This window comes from Paramisgurnus dabryanus, chromosome 18, assembly GCF_030506205.2.
Source record: "Paramisgurnus dabryanus chromosome 18, PD_genome_1.1, whole genome shotgun sequence".
Lineage (NCBI taxonomy): Eukaryota > Metazoa > Chordata > Actinopteri > Cypriniformes > Cobitidae > Paramisgurnus > Paramisgurnus dabryanus.
The window spans coordinates 26,266,260-26,281,830 of record NC_133354.1 but is presented as its reverse complement, the minus strand read 5'-3'; the positions used below and the strand labels follow the sequence as shown (position 1 = coordinate 26,281,830).

General features: G+C 33.9%; 2 long non-coding RNA genes across 4 annotated transcripts; one reads left to right on the top strand and one right to left on the bottom strand.

The window, feature by feature from the left end:
- The first annotated feature begins 400 nt into the window (after positions 1-400).
- On the top strand, positions 401-1,226 carry LOC135776953 (uncharacterized). Of its 2 annotated transcripts, XR_010544239.2 has the most exons (4): positions 402-645; positions 728-874; positions 964-1,025; positions 1,103-1,226. It is a non-coding gene; the product is annotated as an uncharacterized lncRNA (long non-coding RNA). The 2 variants fall into 2 exon arrangements; XR_012335411.1 differs by having other exon boundaries at positions 401-874.
- Positions 1,227-10,350: 9,124 nt separating this feature from the next.
- On the bottom strand, positions 10,351-11,169 carry LOC135776952 (uncharacterized). 2 transcript variants are annotated; one of them, XR_010544238.2, is made up of 4 exons: positions 10,932-11,167; positions 10,703-10,849; positions 10,552-10,613; positions 10,351-10,474 (listed from the first exon to the last, which is right to left on the bottom strand). It is a non-coding gene; the product is annotated as an uncharacterized lncRNA (long non-coding RNA). The 2 variants fall into 2 exon arrangements; XR_012335412.1 differs by having other exon boundaries at positions 10,703-11,169.
- Between the last annotated feature and the right edge of the window lie 4,402 nt (positions 11,170-15,571).

Here is a 15,571-nt window from a genome sequence, read left to right as displayed (position 1 = left end):
ACGGGCCACCATTCGTCAAACTTTTATGACCCCCTCCCCCACCCTTTGACAGGTCGTGTTTTATGACCCCTTTGACAGGGGGGCGGGACCATCAATCAAAATCTGTACAAGTTGTCAACTTTAGACAGAAAGTATTTAATGGTTTTATTGCCGGTCATTTAGAGTGATTGTTTTTCCTGAGTGTGTTTTATGTCACGCGTATGCTGTTATGTTTAATGACAGGTTGTGTTTGTGACATTTGCTGTTTATCACCCCTCCCTTTTCGACCCGTGCGCTTCTCAATACGGACTGCATTTCTTTCACAGGGGTGCGTGTTGTTGAATCTACAGTTTTGCAACATTAAAAGTTTATTTAAAGGCAATCACTAATTATATATATATATATATATATATATATATATATATATATATATGTATGTATTAGATGTAGCTGGTTAAACTTAAAGGCCGATATTTTCTATCGAACTAGTCTATTTTCTGTTCAGACACAAAGTTTTCTGATGCTGATATTATGTCAGTGTGTGTTTGTGTGGGGGTCGTGTGCTGTAATCTTTGAAAGTTTATGACCGAACCTTTATTGGGGAGCGACAAGAGATCTCCCGGACTCAGTTTGGATGGAGCAGAGCTGTTATACTCAAGTCTATTGGTATGTATGTGTTTCGCTGTGTTCGTTCCAGTATTTTGTCTGATTTATTTAAAAACTAAAAATTCGATCTCTGGTATTGCAGCGAAATTGTCTAAACTGGTATTAACTATTCCTGGTAAATCGCGGACAAGAGTGGCCTGAACAAAAAAGTCAGCCCGAGACTAGAACCTCCCGCAGCGTAACAAGGAAATCTTGGAGCAAAGAGACGCCGAGTGGCTCGTGTTGTGCGGTGTGTATTTATTTAATCCTGTTACAATAGATTTAAACAAACTGGTTTGTTTTAATATTTTCTAATAACATGTGTTATCTGTTTTAAAGGTTTGGATATCTGCTGCAAAGCGAACGTTGTGTGTACTATTGCAAAATAGCGGATCTCCCCGGTACGTTTATGGTGCATAAGAAAAAGTTTGCTTTATTTAGATATTTGTCCTAATAACTTGTTTTTATCTGTTTACAGGTTAGGATACAGACCACAACGCTTTGGACGTATCTTTAAAAAAGAGAAAAATCAGAGACTTTTTGGATTTGTCTGGGGACATTTTAAACATTTTGTGTCAAATAGGATTTAAAACATTTCGGATACTGGATACCTAGTTTGATTTGTCCACAGATCTTGTTTAAGACGTTTTCACCTCATTTTAGGGTTTATTTTTAATTAAAGGCTTCTTAAAACATGTATGAAAATGTGTATATTATACAATGAGTCTTATATTGTCTGCTCTGACAAAAATAAATTATTATTTTAGATCTTAGGTCAAATGACTGCGTGTGTTTTATGTCAAGCGTATGCTGTTATGTTTAATGATGGCTCGTGTGTGACAGCTCGTGTTTTGGCATTCGATGTCAGCTCTCACCCTACCTCCCTACTGTCTCACAAGCCATGCATTCATTCACAGGGGTGCGTGTTGTAAAGCGAGTAAAGATTTCTAAAACCCAACGTGGGTAAAATAATTCCCCATTACGGGGGTCAAAAAAGTAAATGTTTATTTTAGATTTAGACAAATCATGAACAATGTTATAATTAAAACTTTTGTTTGTAACATCACAAGTTATTTAATTAAATATTCCGTATACGTGTATAGTTTAAGCAATGACCTGAGCCATATCCTTCGGCGCCGTCAATACTACAATATTTAGACGATAGTCTAAACTAAATAAAATTTTTAAACGGTTTCAGGAACTCCGTGAATCTTTTCATAACCTGCTCTATAGTTTCACGCGTATTAAAGATCCGGCGGTGCCTGACAAAGCGTCGGGTGATTGTTCATATCTGTCATTTAAAATAAAGTTAATAAATGTAATTCTGTCCACTATGGCAAAATAGGAGTTTATTTTAGATTTAGGGGAATCTTTAACCAAGGCTCTGATTAAGACATATGTATACGTGCACCGATGGTGACAGAGAAACTTATAGCTGACGTTAATAAACTTTTTAAATGTTTTTAAGACGTCTACAACTCATTTTAGGGGTTTATTTTTAATTAAACGCTTCTTAAAACATGTGTGAATATGTGTATATTATACAAAGAGTATTATATTGTCTGCTCTGACAAAAATAAATTATTATTTTAGATTTTAGGACAAATGACTGTATCTATCTTATAAATACAACTTGATATATACGTTTGTTTTGTCAAGAGACTTTTTTAAAGTCACGCAAGAATAAAATCTTTTAGTTGTAATTGGTTAACATTAAATGTACTATTATCTATTTAACTATAAGCTATATTTTTCTGATCAGATATTTTTCTGTTTCTGATGATGGTCTTATAACAGTGTGTGTGGGATGATGATGGCTGTTCACAGCAGGTGGCGGGTTGTAAACTAGGATCTTTTTAAAACTGTAGTGGTAAAAATGTAATAGCACACTGACAAAAATAAAGCATTTGGTTGTAACAAATTATTTAATGAAATATTCAGTATGTGTATAGCGATGAACGATGTCAAAACCCCCAGTAGGTCGACATTTCTTTAGACTAAATCCTATTTATTTTAAACTATATAAAAGCTGATTCGCTTCACGAGATCTGTGAATCATTTCAAGCAGGGGGTTCTGTTCAAGCCATTAAAGATCGGGGGCTCCGGCGTTTACAATAGAACATACACGGATGCGGGGACATGGGCCATTAAGAAACTTTTAAACGATTAAAAACATATTCATATCATCTTCTGGGTTTTGTTTTAAATTAATGACATCTTAAAACCAACTGGGAATATGTGTTTATTACACAATAAAATTTAATTCTGGCCGCTCCGGTATAATAGGGGGTTTATTTTAGATTGGGACGTTCTTTAACCAAGTCTCTGATTAAAACACGTGAATGCGTGTACCAACGTTGCCAGAGAACGTGCGCTGAGGTGCTCTTATGGCGTTAAGAACCTTTTTATTGTTTAAGACATTTTGACCCCATTTCCTGGTTTTGTGTCCGCTGTGGATCCCAACCTCTATGTGTTTATTATACAACAAATGCAATTCTGTCAGCATTTCTAGTTTAGAACGCCTCTGATTTAAACATGCGGGTTTTAAAATGAAACGGCCATGTGACTTTTATGACAAAAGCTATTCGATCTTAATTTTTTTGTTTTAACATCCAAAAGTTTTTATACACATTCCATAATTAAACATCTAGGTGTGTATGAGTAAGTTTATATCTAATGTCACACGAGCAGCACCAAATCGCGCTTGTGTCTCTGTGTCTGCATCCAGGCTGTTTATGTGGGGGCGTGTTTATGAGCCCGTGTCTTTGCAAGGTGTGTGTGCGTGTGTGTGTGCGTGTGTGTGTGTGTGTGTGTGTGTGTGTGTGTGTGTGTGTGTGTGTGTGTGTGTGTGTGTTTGCATGGTGGTCTATGATGTCTCTGTTTGTTACTAAAGTTTTGATATTAAGTCTGTGTCCTCATTGACAATAAGTAAGGGTTTTTAGATGTAGGCTTCATTACACAGATACTGATTAAATCATGTTATCCATTATTTGCGATTTAAAGAAACTTAAAAGGTTTAAGACATTTTATCTCACATTGTGGTGTTGTTTTTTAATTAATGTAACCTTAAACCCCTCTGTTATCCATTTAGGGAACAATAAAATGTTAGCAAATATTATTTATCAAAGTTGACGATGTTATAAGCCAGGATGTCACTAACGTGACAACAAACATTTATTTAAAGACAAAACATTTTAACAAAATTGCCATGGCTTACAGAGACACACTAGACTTAATAATAAAAATAAAAATATACTATTCGAACATCCTAACCTGATATTAGGTTAGATTAGGTTTAAGGTCAATCAGAGTCTTTAGCTTTACAACTTACAGCACAAAACCCCCCCATGACAGGATTTTTATGAAGTGGAGCAGACCCTTGGTATGCCTGTGGGGTTAGGTTCAACTAAGGTCAACATCTATCAGTGCATAATAAGCAAACATGAAATTATATTTTACCTATGGTTTGTTAATGATGTTGCTAGGTTCGCGTATTTTTGCTGAAACAAATTTTTCTTTTCAAACTTAGTTAGGATACACATGTTTGTCGCCTCAAACACCTGATCAAAGTTTTTTCTTAGCTAGCGACAACTAATGTCTGAGATTTTGTAAATTCATCAGATGTTTCTTACTTGTGTATTTTCTTAAACAAACTATTCTTTTCAATCTTAGACAGTCTTCATAAGTTTGTCTTTCGATAAGTTGTTCATAGTTTTTCTTCGCTAGTGTCAACTCATGTCTGAGATTTGTAAATTTCATCAGATGTTCTTACATGTGTATTTTCTAAAACAAATTTATGCTTTTCAAACTTAGGTAGTCATCATACTTTTGTCTTTCGATAAGTTGTTCATAGTTTTTTATGTGATAGTGTCAACTTATGTCTGAGATTTTGTAAATTCATCAGATGTTTCTTACGTGTATATTTTCTTAAACAAACATTTTTTTGTTTTCCAAACATAGTTAGGATACACACTTTTGTCGCCTCAAACACTTGATCAAAGTTTTTCTTCGTTAGTGTCAACTAATGTCTGAGATTTTGTAAATTCAACAGATGTTTCTTACTTGTGTATTTTCTTAAACAAACTTTTCTTTTCAATCTTAGACAGTCTTCATACGTTTGTCTTTCGATAAGTTGTTCATAGTTTTTTATGTGGTAGTGTCAACTTATGTCTGAGATTTTGTAAATTCATCAGATGTTTCTTACGTGTATATTTTCTCAAACAAACATTTTTTGTTTTTCAAACATAGTTAGGATACACACTTTTGTCGCCTCAAACACTTGATCAAAGTTTTTTCTTCGTTAGTGTCAACTAATGTCTGAGATTTTGTAAATTCATCAGATGTTTCTTACTTGTGTATTTTCTTAAACAAACTTTTCTTTACAATCTTAGACAGTCTTCATACGTTTGTCTTTCGATAAGTTGTTCATAGTTTTTCTTCGATAGTGTCAACTCATGTCTGAGATTTGTAAATTTCATCATATGTTCTTACATGTGTATTTTCTGAAACAAATTTATGCTTTTCAAACTTAGGTAGTCATCATACCTTTGTCTCTACATACATTTGTTCAAAGTTTCTTGTAGCTAGTGTCAACTGATGTCTGAGATTTTGTAAATTCAACAGATGGTCTTACGTGTGTATTTCTTAAACAAACATGTTGCTGTTCAAACTTAGGCAGAGGTCATACGTTTGTCTTTTCATAAGTTGTTAATAGTTTTTATTTGTTAGTGTCAACTAATGACAGAGATTTTGTAAACTCATCAGATTCAAACAAAACTCATTCATTTCTGTAGTTTATGTAACACCTTGTCAAACTCTTAAAGGTAGTACTAACTGTTTAAAACAACAATGCAAAGTATTTTAGATTTACTTGATAAATCTTTTACATCAAAACAAACTAGGATAGCAATATGTCTGAAACTGTAACAGGTGATACCACCAATAGCGTGTTGTACATAACAAAGTCTGCAAAATAATAAAGATTGATTAGGTTTTTATTTAGTAAACCTTTTAACATAAAGTGTAGAGTCTTTTGTATGTAACAACAAAGATGCGATGAAACAACGCAAAACAAGAGAGGATGCGTTTGTTAAAACACATATAAATTAAGATGCATACATCTACAAATGGGGCAATGTTTGAAATAGTTTGCCCGTATAGCATCTAAATTCGGGACCAATAGATTAAAGACATTGCCCCATTTGTAGATGTATGCATCTTAATTTATATGCGTTTTAACAAACGCATCCTCTCTTGTTTTGCGTTGTTTCATCGCATCTTTGTTGTTACATACAAAAGACTCTACACTTTATGTTAAAAGGTTTACTAAATAAAAACCTAATCAATCTTTATTATTTTGCAGACTTTGTTATGTACAACACGCTATTGGTGGTATCACCTGTTACAGTTTCAGACATATTGCTATCCTAGTTTGTTTTGATGTAAAAGATTTATCAAGTAAATCTAAAATACTTTGCATTGTTGTTTTAAACAGTTAGTACTACCTTTAAGAGTTTGACAAGGTGTTACATAAACTACAGAAATGAATGAGTTTTGTTTGAATCTGATGAGTTTACAAAATCTCTGTCATTAGTTGACACTAACAAATAAAAACTATTAACAACTTATGAAAAGACAAACGTATGACCTCTGCCTAAGTTTGAACAGCAACATGTTTGTTTAAGAAATACACACGTAAGACCATCTGTTGAATTTACAAAATCTCAGACATCAGTTGACACTAGCTACAAGAAACTTTGAACAAATGTATGTAGAGACAAAGGTATGATGACTACCTAAGTTTGAAAAGCATAAATTTGTTTCAGAAAATACACATGTAAGAACATATGATGAAATTTACAAATCTCAGACATGAGTTGACACTATCGAAGAAAAACTATGAACAACTTATCGAAAGACAAACGTATGAAGACTGTCTAAGATTGTAAAGAAAAGTTTGTTTAAGAAAATACACAAGTAAGAAACATCTGATGAATTTACAAAATCTCAGACATTAGTTGACACTAACGAAGAAAAAACTTTGATCAAGTGTTTGAGGCGACAAAAGTGTGTATCCTAACTATGTTTGAAAAACAAAAAATGTTTGTTTGAGAAAATATACACGTAAGAAACATCTGATGAATTTACAAAATCTCAGACATAAGTTGACACTACCACATAAAAAACTATGAACAACTTATCGAAAGACAAACGTATGAAGACTGTCTAAGATTGAAAAGAAAAGTTTGTTTAAGAAAATACACAAGTAAGAAACATCTGTTGAATTTACAAAATCTCAGACATTAGTTGACACTAACGAAGAAAAACTTTGATCAAGTGTTTGAGGCGACAAAAGTGTGTATCCTAACTATGTTTGGAAAACAAAAAAATGTTTGTTTAAGAAAATATACACGTAAGAAACATCTGATGAATTTACAAAATCTCAGACATAAGTTGACACTATCACATAAAAAACTATGAACAACTTATCGAAAGACAAAAGTATGATGACTACCTAAGTTTGAAAAGCATAAATTTGTTTTAGAAAATACACATGTAAGAACATCTGATGAAATTTACAAATCTCAGACATGAGTTGACACTAGCGAAGAAAAACTATGAACAACTTATCGAAAGACAAACTTATGAAGACTGTCTAAGATTGAAAAGAATAGTTTGTTTAAGAAAATACACAAGTAAGAAACATCTGATGAATTTACAAAATCTCAGACATTAGTTGTCGCTAGCTAAGAAAAAACTTTGATCAGGTGTTTGAGGCGACAAACATGTGTATCCTAACTAAGTTTGAAAAGAAAAATTTGTTTCAGCAAAAATACGCGAACCTAGCAACATCATTAACAAACCATAGGTAAAATATAATTTCATGTTTGCTTATTATGCACTGATAGATGTTGACCTTAGTTGAACCTAACCCCACAGGCATACCAAGGGTCTGCTCCACTTCATAAAAATCCTGTCATGGGGGGGGTTTTGTGCTGTAAGTTGTAAAGCTAAAGACTCTGATTGACCTTAAACCTAATCTAACCTAATATCAGGTTAGGATGTTCGAATAGTATATTTTTATTTTTATTATTAAGTCTAGTGTGTCTCTGTAAGCCATGGCAATTTTGTTAAAATGTTTTGTCTTTAAATAAATGTTTGTTGTCACGTTAGTGACATCCTGGCTTATAACATCGTCAACTTTGATAAATAATATTTGCTAACATTTTATTGTTCCCTAAATGGATAACAGAGGGGTTTAAGGTTACATTAATTAAAAAACAACACCACAATGTGAGATAAAATGTCTTAAACCTTTTAAGTTTCTTTAAATCGCAAATAATGGATAACATGATTTAATCAGTATCTGTGTAATGAAGCCTACATCTAAAAACCCTTACTTATTGTCAATGAGGACACAGACTTAATATCAAAACTTTAGTAACAAACAGAGACATCATAGACCACCATGCAAACACACACACACACACACACACACACACACACACACACACACACACACACACACACACACGCACACACACACGCACACACACCTTGCAAAGACACGGGCTCATAAACACGCCCCCACATAAACAGCCTGGATGCAGACACAGAGACACAAGCGCGATTTGGTGCTGCTCGTGTGACATTAGATATAAACTTACTCATACACACCTAGATGTTTAATTATGGAATGTGTATAAAAACTTTTGGATGTTAAAACAAAAAAATTAAGATCGAATAGCTTTTGTCATAAAAGTCACATGGCCGTTTCATTTTAAAACCCGCATGTTTAAATCAGAGGCGTTCTAAACTAGAAATGCTGACAGAATTGCATTTGTTGTATAATAAACACATAGAGGTTGGGATCCACAGCGGACACAAAACCAGGAAATGGGGTCAAAATGTCTTAAACAATAAAAAGGTTCTTAACGCCATAAGAGCACCTCAGCGCACGTTCTCTGGCAACGTTGGTACACGCATTCACGTGTTTTAATCAGAGACTTGGTTAAAGAACGTCCCAATCTAAAATAAACCCCCTATTATACCGGAGCGGCCAGAATTAAATTTTATTGTGTAATAAACACATATTCCCAGTTGGTTTTAAGATGTCATTAATTTAAAACAAAACCCAGAAGATGATATGAATATGTTTTTAATCGTTTAAAAGTTTCTTAATGGCCCATGTCCCCGCATCCGTGTATGTTCTATTGTAAACGCCGGAGCCCCCGATCTTTAATGGCTTGAACAGAACCCCCTGCTTGAAATGATTCACAGATCTCGTGAAGCGAATCAGCTTTTATATAGTTTAAAATAAATAGGATTTAGTCTAAAGAAATGTCGACCTACTGGGGGTTTTGACATCGTTCATCGCTATACACATACTGAATATTTCATTAAATAATTTGTTACAACCAAATGCTTTATTTTTGTCAGTGTGCTATTACATTTTTACCACTACAGTTTTAAAAAGATCCTAGTTTACAACCCGCCACCTGCTGTGAACAGCCATCATCATCCCACACACACTGTTATAAGACCATCATCAGAAACAGAAAAATATCTGATCAGAAAAATATAGCTTATAGTTAAATAGATAATAGTACATTTAATGTTAACCAATTACAACTAAAAGATTTTATTCTTGCGTGACTTTAAAAAAGTCTCTTGACAAAACAAACGTATATATCAAGTTGTATTTATAAGATAGATACAGTCATTTGTCCTAAAATCTAAAATAATAATTTATTTTTGTCAGAGCAGACAATATAATACTCTTTGTATAATATACACATATTCACACATGTTTTAAGAAGCGTTTAATTAAAAATAAACCCCTAAAATGAGTTGTAGACGTCTTAAAAACATTTAAAAAGTTTATTAACGTCAGCTATAAGTTTCTCTGTCACCATCGGTGCACGTATACATATGTCTTAATCAGAGCCTTGGTTAAAGATTCCCCTAAATCTAAAATAAACTCCTATTTTGCCATAGTGGACAGAATTACATTTATTAACTTTATTTTAAATGACAGATATGAACAATCACCCGACGCTTTGTCAGGCACCGCCGGATCTTTAATACGCGTGAAACTATAGAGCAGGTTATGAAAAGATTCACGGAGTTCCTGAAACCGTTTAAAAATTTTATTTAGTTTAGACTATCGTCTAAATATTGTAGTATTGACGGCGCCGAAGGATATGGCTCAGGTCATTGCTTAAACTATACACGTATACGGAATATTTAATTAAATAACTTGTGATGTTACAAACAAAAGTTTTAATTATAACATTGTTCATGATTTGTCTAAATCTAAAATAAACATTTACTTTTTTGACCCCCGTAATGGGGAATTATTTTACCCACGTTGGGTTTTAGAAATCTTTACTCGCTTTACAACACGCACCCCTGTGAATGAATGCATGGCTTGTGAGACAGTAGGGAGGTAGGGTGAGAGCTGACATCGAATGCCAAAACACGAGCTGTCACACACGAGCCATCATTAAACATAACAGCATACGCTTGACATAAAACACACGCAGTCATTTGACCTAAGATCTAAAATAATAATTTATTTTTGTCAGAGCAGACAATATAAGACTCATTGTATAATATACACATTTTCATACATGTTTTAAGAAGCCTTTAATTAAAAATAAACCCTAAAATGAGGTGAAAACGTCTTAAACAAGATCTGTGGACAAATCAAACTAGGTATCCAGTATCCGAAATGTTTTAAATCCTATTTGACACAAAATGTTTAAAATGTCCCCAGACAAATCCAAAAAGTCTCTGATTTTTCTCTTTTTTAAAGATACGTCCAAAGCGTTGTGGTCTGTATCCTAACCTGTAAACAGATAAAAACAAGTTATTAGGACAAATATCTAAATAAAGCAAACTTTTTCTTATGCACCATAAACGTACCGGGGAGATCCGCTATTTTGCAATAGTACACACAACGTTCGCTTTGCAGCAGATATCCAAACCTTTAAAACAGATAACACATGTTATTAGAAAATATTAAAACAAACCAGTTTGTTTAAATCTATTGTAACAGGATTAAATAAATACACACCGCACAACACGAGCCACTCGGCGTCTCTTTGCTCCAAGATTTCCTTGTTACGCTGCGGGAGGTTCTAGTCTCGGGCTGACTTTTTTGTTCAGGCCACTCTTGTCCGCGATTTACCAGGAATAGTTAATACCAGTTTAGACAATTTCGCTGCAATACCAGAGATCGAATTTTTAGTTTTTAAATAAATCAGACAAAATACTGGAACGAACACAGCGAAACACATACATACCAATAGACTTGAGTATAACAGCTCTGCTCCATCCAAACTGAGTCCGGGAGATCTCTTGTCGCTCCCCAATAAAGGTTCGGTCATAAACTTTCAAAGATTACAGCACACGACCCCCACACAAACACACACTGACATAATATCAGCATCAGAAAACTTTGTGTCTGAACAGAAAATAGACTAGTTCGATAGAAAATATCGGCCTTTAAGTTTAACCAGCTACATCTAATACATACATATATATATATATATATATATATATATATATATATATATATATATAATTAGTGATTGCCTTTAAATAAACTTTTAATGTTGCAAAACTGTAGATTCAACAACACGCACCCCTGTGAAAGAAATGCAGTCCGTATTGAGAAGCGCACGGGTCGAAAAGGGAGGGGTGATAAACAGCAAATGTCACAAACACAACCTGTCATTAAACATAACAGCATACGCGTGACATAAAACACACTCAGGAAAAACAATCACTCTAAATGACCGGCAATAAAACCATTAAATACTTTCTGTCTAAAGTTGACAACTTGTACAGATTTTGATTGATGGTCCCGCCCCCCTGTCAAAGGGGTCATAAAACACGACCTGTCAAAGGGTGGGGGAGGGGGTCATAAAAGTTTGACGAATGGTGGCCCGTTACAACTACTAACGATGCTTTTGAAGGCTGTTGCTGTGAAGTCGGTGGCGTCTAATTAACTGAGCCGAAGTCTGGAGAAAACACTGCCGAAACCTCAAGAGCCACAAGCAAATAACTGCAGTTTCTGTAGGTGGCTCACGATACGGAGTTGTTTAAGGGGTAAATTTAATCAGCACACCGTGTCCTTTTATTTTTAAAAAGACACAGTACACACAGTGCTTCTCTGTACCCAAACCGCGAGTCCCTTGACCAAGAACAGTACATCCTGGTCACCATTAATGAAAGGTGTTACCAGTGTTCATTATTTTGTTTAGGGATCTATATTTCATTGAATTTAAATCGAGCCAGGTTTAAGCCGAGACAAGAAATGACAGAAGAAGGGTCAGAGCTGTAAATGACTCAAACTTACCAGGTTGCATGCACAGATGCCTCATCACTGACAAATTTTCACATTTTTTACCATAATTTGAGTTGCTTTTATCAAATCAGTAACATCTGCCATATTACAGAGTAATGCAACTAAACCTCTCCATTCGTCATAATGTAGTCATGCATACTGGGGGGAAATTTGCATGTGATCTGCTTTGTTTAGTTATACTGATACAATTGTCTTACACTTCTAACATTAATTTGTTTTTGTGTTTTAAAATTCCAGCATTCCCAAATGCATCACGGCATTTAACATGTGTGCATGCAGTCTATTATGTGTGCATGCATGTTTGTGTGTGTAAGCATATTTGCTTGTTTGTCTGCACGTGTGTGTGTGCATATATGAAACAGAATAGTTTAGGATTTTTGCTCTTTAAAGGTGAAAGTGGAGAGATTTAAGACATAATCCTGTGTTTATTCTCATACAAGTATGGAATACAAATAGGTGTCATTTGTTTATAGATGAAAGCTTGGACACATGCATTACCGTACTAATTTAAAGTGAGAGGAAGCTCACTGGGAGAGATTTAAACATGTTTTGCTTAGACAGGGTTTTATTTAAAAGTAAAGACGTCTGAGAGGAGGAGGTGTACTGAATCACAATCTGTTACTCCCTTACTTAAACAGGACAGGAGATTATTGCTCGAGTCTCCCATGGCTGGGGAAGCTTATTGGAGTTCTCATTTCTGTCAGAATCCTTAAAGGAATATTCAATTTTCTTAAAAGAAAAATCCAGATAATTTACTCACCACCATGTCATCCAAAATGTTGATGTCTTTCTTTGTTCAGTCGAGATGAAATTATGTTTTTTGAGGAAAACATTGCAGGATTTTTCTCATTTTAATGGACTTTAATAGAACCCAAAATTTAATACTTAACTCAACACTTAACAGTTTTTTTCAACGGAGTTTCAAAAGACTATAAACTATCCCAAACGATGCATAAAGGTCTTATCTACTGTAGCAAAACGATATTCATTTTTGACAATACAAATAACAAATATACACTTTTAAAGCACAACTTCTCATCTAAATCCAGTCCAGCGCGACCTAACGTAAAGTGACGTAGGGAGGTCACGTGTTACATATATAAAACGCACATTTGTGGACCATTGTAAACAATAAACTGACACAAAGACATTTATTAGTATCAGTTGACATACAACAACGTAGGAACGGTCCTCGTTCTCAGCACTTGTAAACACTGGGGCGGAGTTTCGCGTTCGTCCTCTGTGACCTCTAGACGTCATGACGTATTGCGTGGGGTCACGCTGACGCATCACTACTGGATCTGGATGAGAAGTTGTGCTTTAAAAGTGTATATTTGTTATTTTGATTGTCAAAAATGACAATTGTTTTGCTAGATAAGACCGTTATGCCTCGTTTGGGATCGTTTAGAGTCCTTTGAAACTTTGAAAAAAACCGTTAAGTGATGAGTTAAGTATTAAATGTTGCGCTCTATTAAAGTCCATTAAAATGAGAAAAATCCTGCAACGTTTTCCTCAAAAAACATAATTTCTTCTCGACTGAACAAAGAAAGACATCGACATTTTGGATGACATGGTGGTGAGTAAATTATCTGGATTTTTCTTTTAAGAAAATGGAATATTCCTTAAAGAATAAAAAAAAAAAATGAAAAAGATTGACTGTGAGCTAACTGCTGTGTCTGGATCATTGAGTCAATGAGCTGAATTAAGGAATTGAAGATCAATGTGAGGAATCTGAGAAGCATTAGACTTTATTAAACATTTCTGTTTGCTCTAAAGGGAGATAAAATTGTATTAAAAATATCTTTTTGGCATATCCTTGTAAATTACAACCTTATTATGATAAGTAAAGTTTTTAATCACACACTGTAAAAAAAAGTTGGTTAAACTTAAAAAAGTAAGTTACCTGGTTGCATACATTTTTTGTGTTAATTCAACTTAAAATATACAACTTTTTTGAGTCAACAAAAATTTTTAAGAAGAATGAACTCAAAATTTTAAGGCAATCAGTTAATTACTTTATTAAGGTGAACCAACAAATATTTTTTTTTAAATGATATCGAATCAACATGTACTTTTATGTTACTTTAAGTAATCAAATTAAGTTAAACAAATTAACCTGTTTTTATAAGTTATGTCAACTTATCACAAGTGAAAACTTAAAATAGTAGGTTGAATTGACTTGGGGACTTCAGACTTTTTCCATGTTTAAGTGCTATAATTGGGTCCCCAGTGCTTATGTCAACCTAGAAAATGTGAAACAGATCATCCCAGTAACTTAGTTTTGGTAGACCATTCTCTGCAAAAAACAGCTCAATGAAATCTGGCTCCCCTTGTGATGTCAGAAGGGGATAATACCGCCCCTTAACTCTTTCCCTGCCATAACAGAATACGCTTCCCTGCCAATTACGAGTATTTCCGGCTTTCTGCAATACCGCTATTATCCACCAGGTTGCGCTATTCCGCAACATATAAAACTTGGCAGTATCGCCCTAGGGCAAACGGCTGTATGTCCGTTAAGTTTTGAGGACCGCTCTGCATCTGATCTCTATCAGAAGTCCTTCACAAAATTTGAATTATGTCAGCTTTTTGCTCAAAACCAGCAAATTTTTGCTCCTACATAGAAAGTAGCAATTTTAACATGTTATAATAATTATTTATAAAAATATTTGGTATTTTAAGCTACAACTTCACATACGTACTCTGGGGATTGTTAAAAAGTCTTGTGCAATGTCCCCTTTAAAGTACATAATGTTCTGCATCTTCCCTGTCAGTTTTTAAATCACGCTTGAAAACATATTTTTACTCAGTTGCTTTTAATAATTTGTAACCTGTTTCTTAATTTTCCTTGTTTAATTTATTGTGTGATATTTTATTGTTTTGTAAAGCACATTGGTCAGCTTGCCTGTATAAATAGTGCTATATAAATACATTTTGACTTGACTTGACTTACATAAGTAAGTGCAAATTTCAGAGTTGTCACATCTATAATGAAGAAATTTCATACCAGTAGTTTTTTCTTCCTCATAAATGGGTGAACGAAAATTAAATTAAATTAAATATTATTTGTTCTTTGAAGAGCCTTCCCTTCTCCATTTGTTTGGTATTATTGCTTCTGGTTTGTGCATTTTAATTCACAGAATTTTTTTAAAGTATGTCGTCTCCCAAATGTCACAACCATAACTAAAATAGAAAACGTGAGTACTGTCTGAACTCTAGGAAAATATAAACAGATGGTTGAATATATTGGTAATAAATGCATTCTCTGATCATTTATATTTCACATTTTGACTGCAAATGTCACATCCATCACTCAGAAATTGCTCTTATTTTTTATATTTCTTTCTTTTATACTACCAGCTCTGTTTGATATAAAATAATTTATTTGAGCAAATTACCTGAATGAAAATGTAAATTAGGAACATTTACTGCATAGACTTCAAACACATTTGTGAACTGATCACTAAATGTCCTTTTATCTTTTGACATGGATTAAATGGAAAAGGTTTCTTACTCTTTCTTCTTTCCTCTGTATCCTCTGTATATTTAAAGATTTTGATAATCTCTTGGATTATT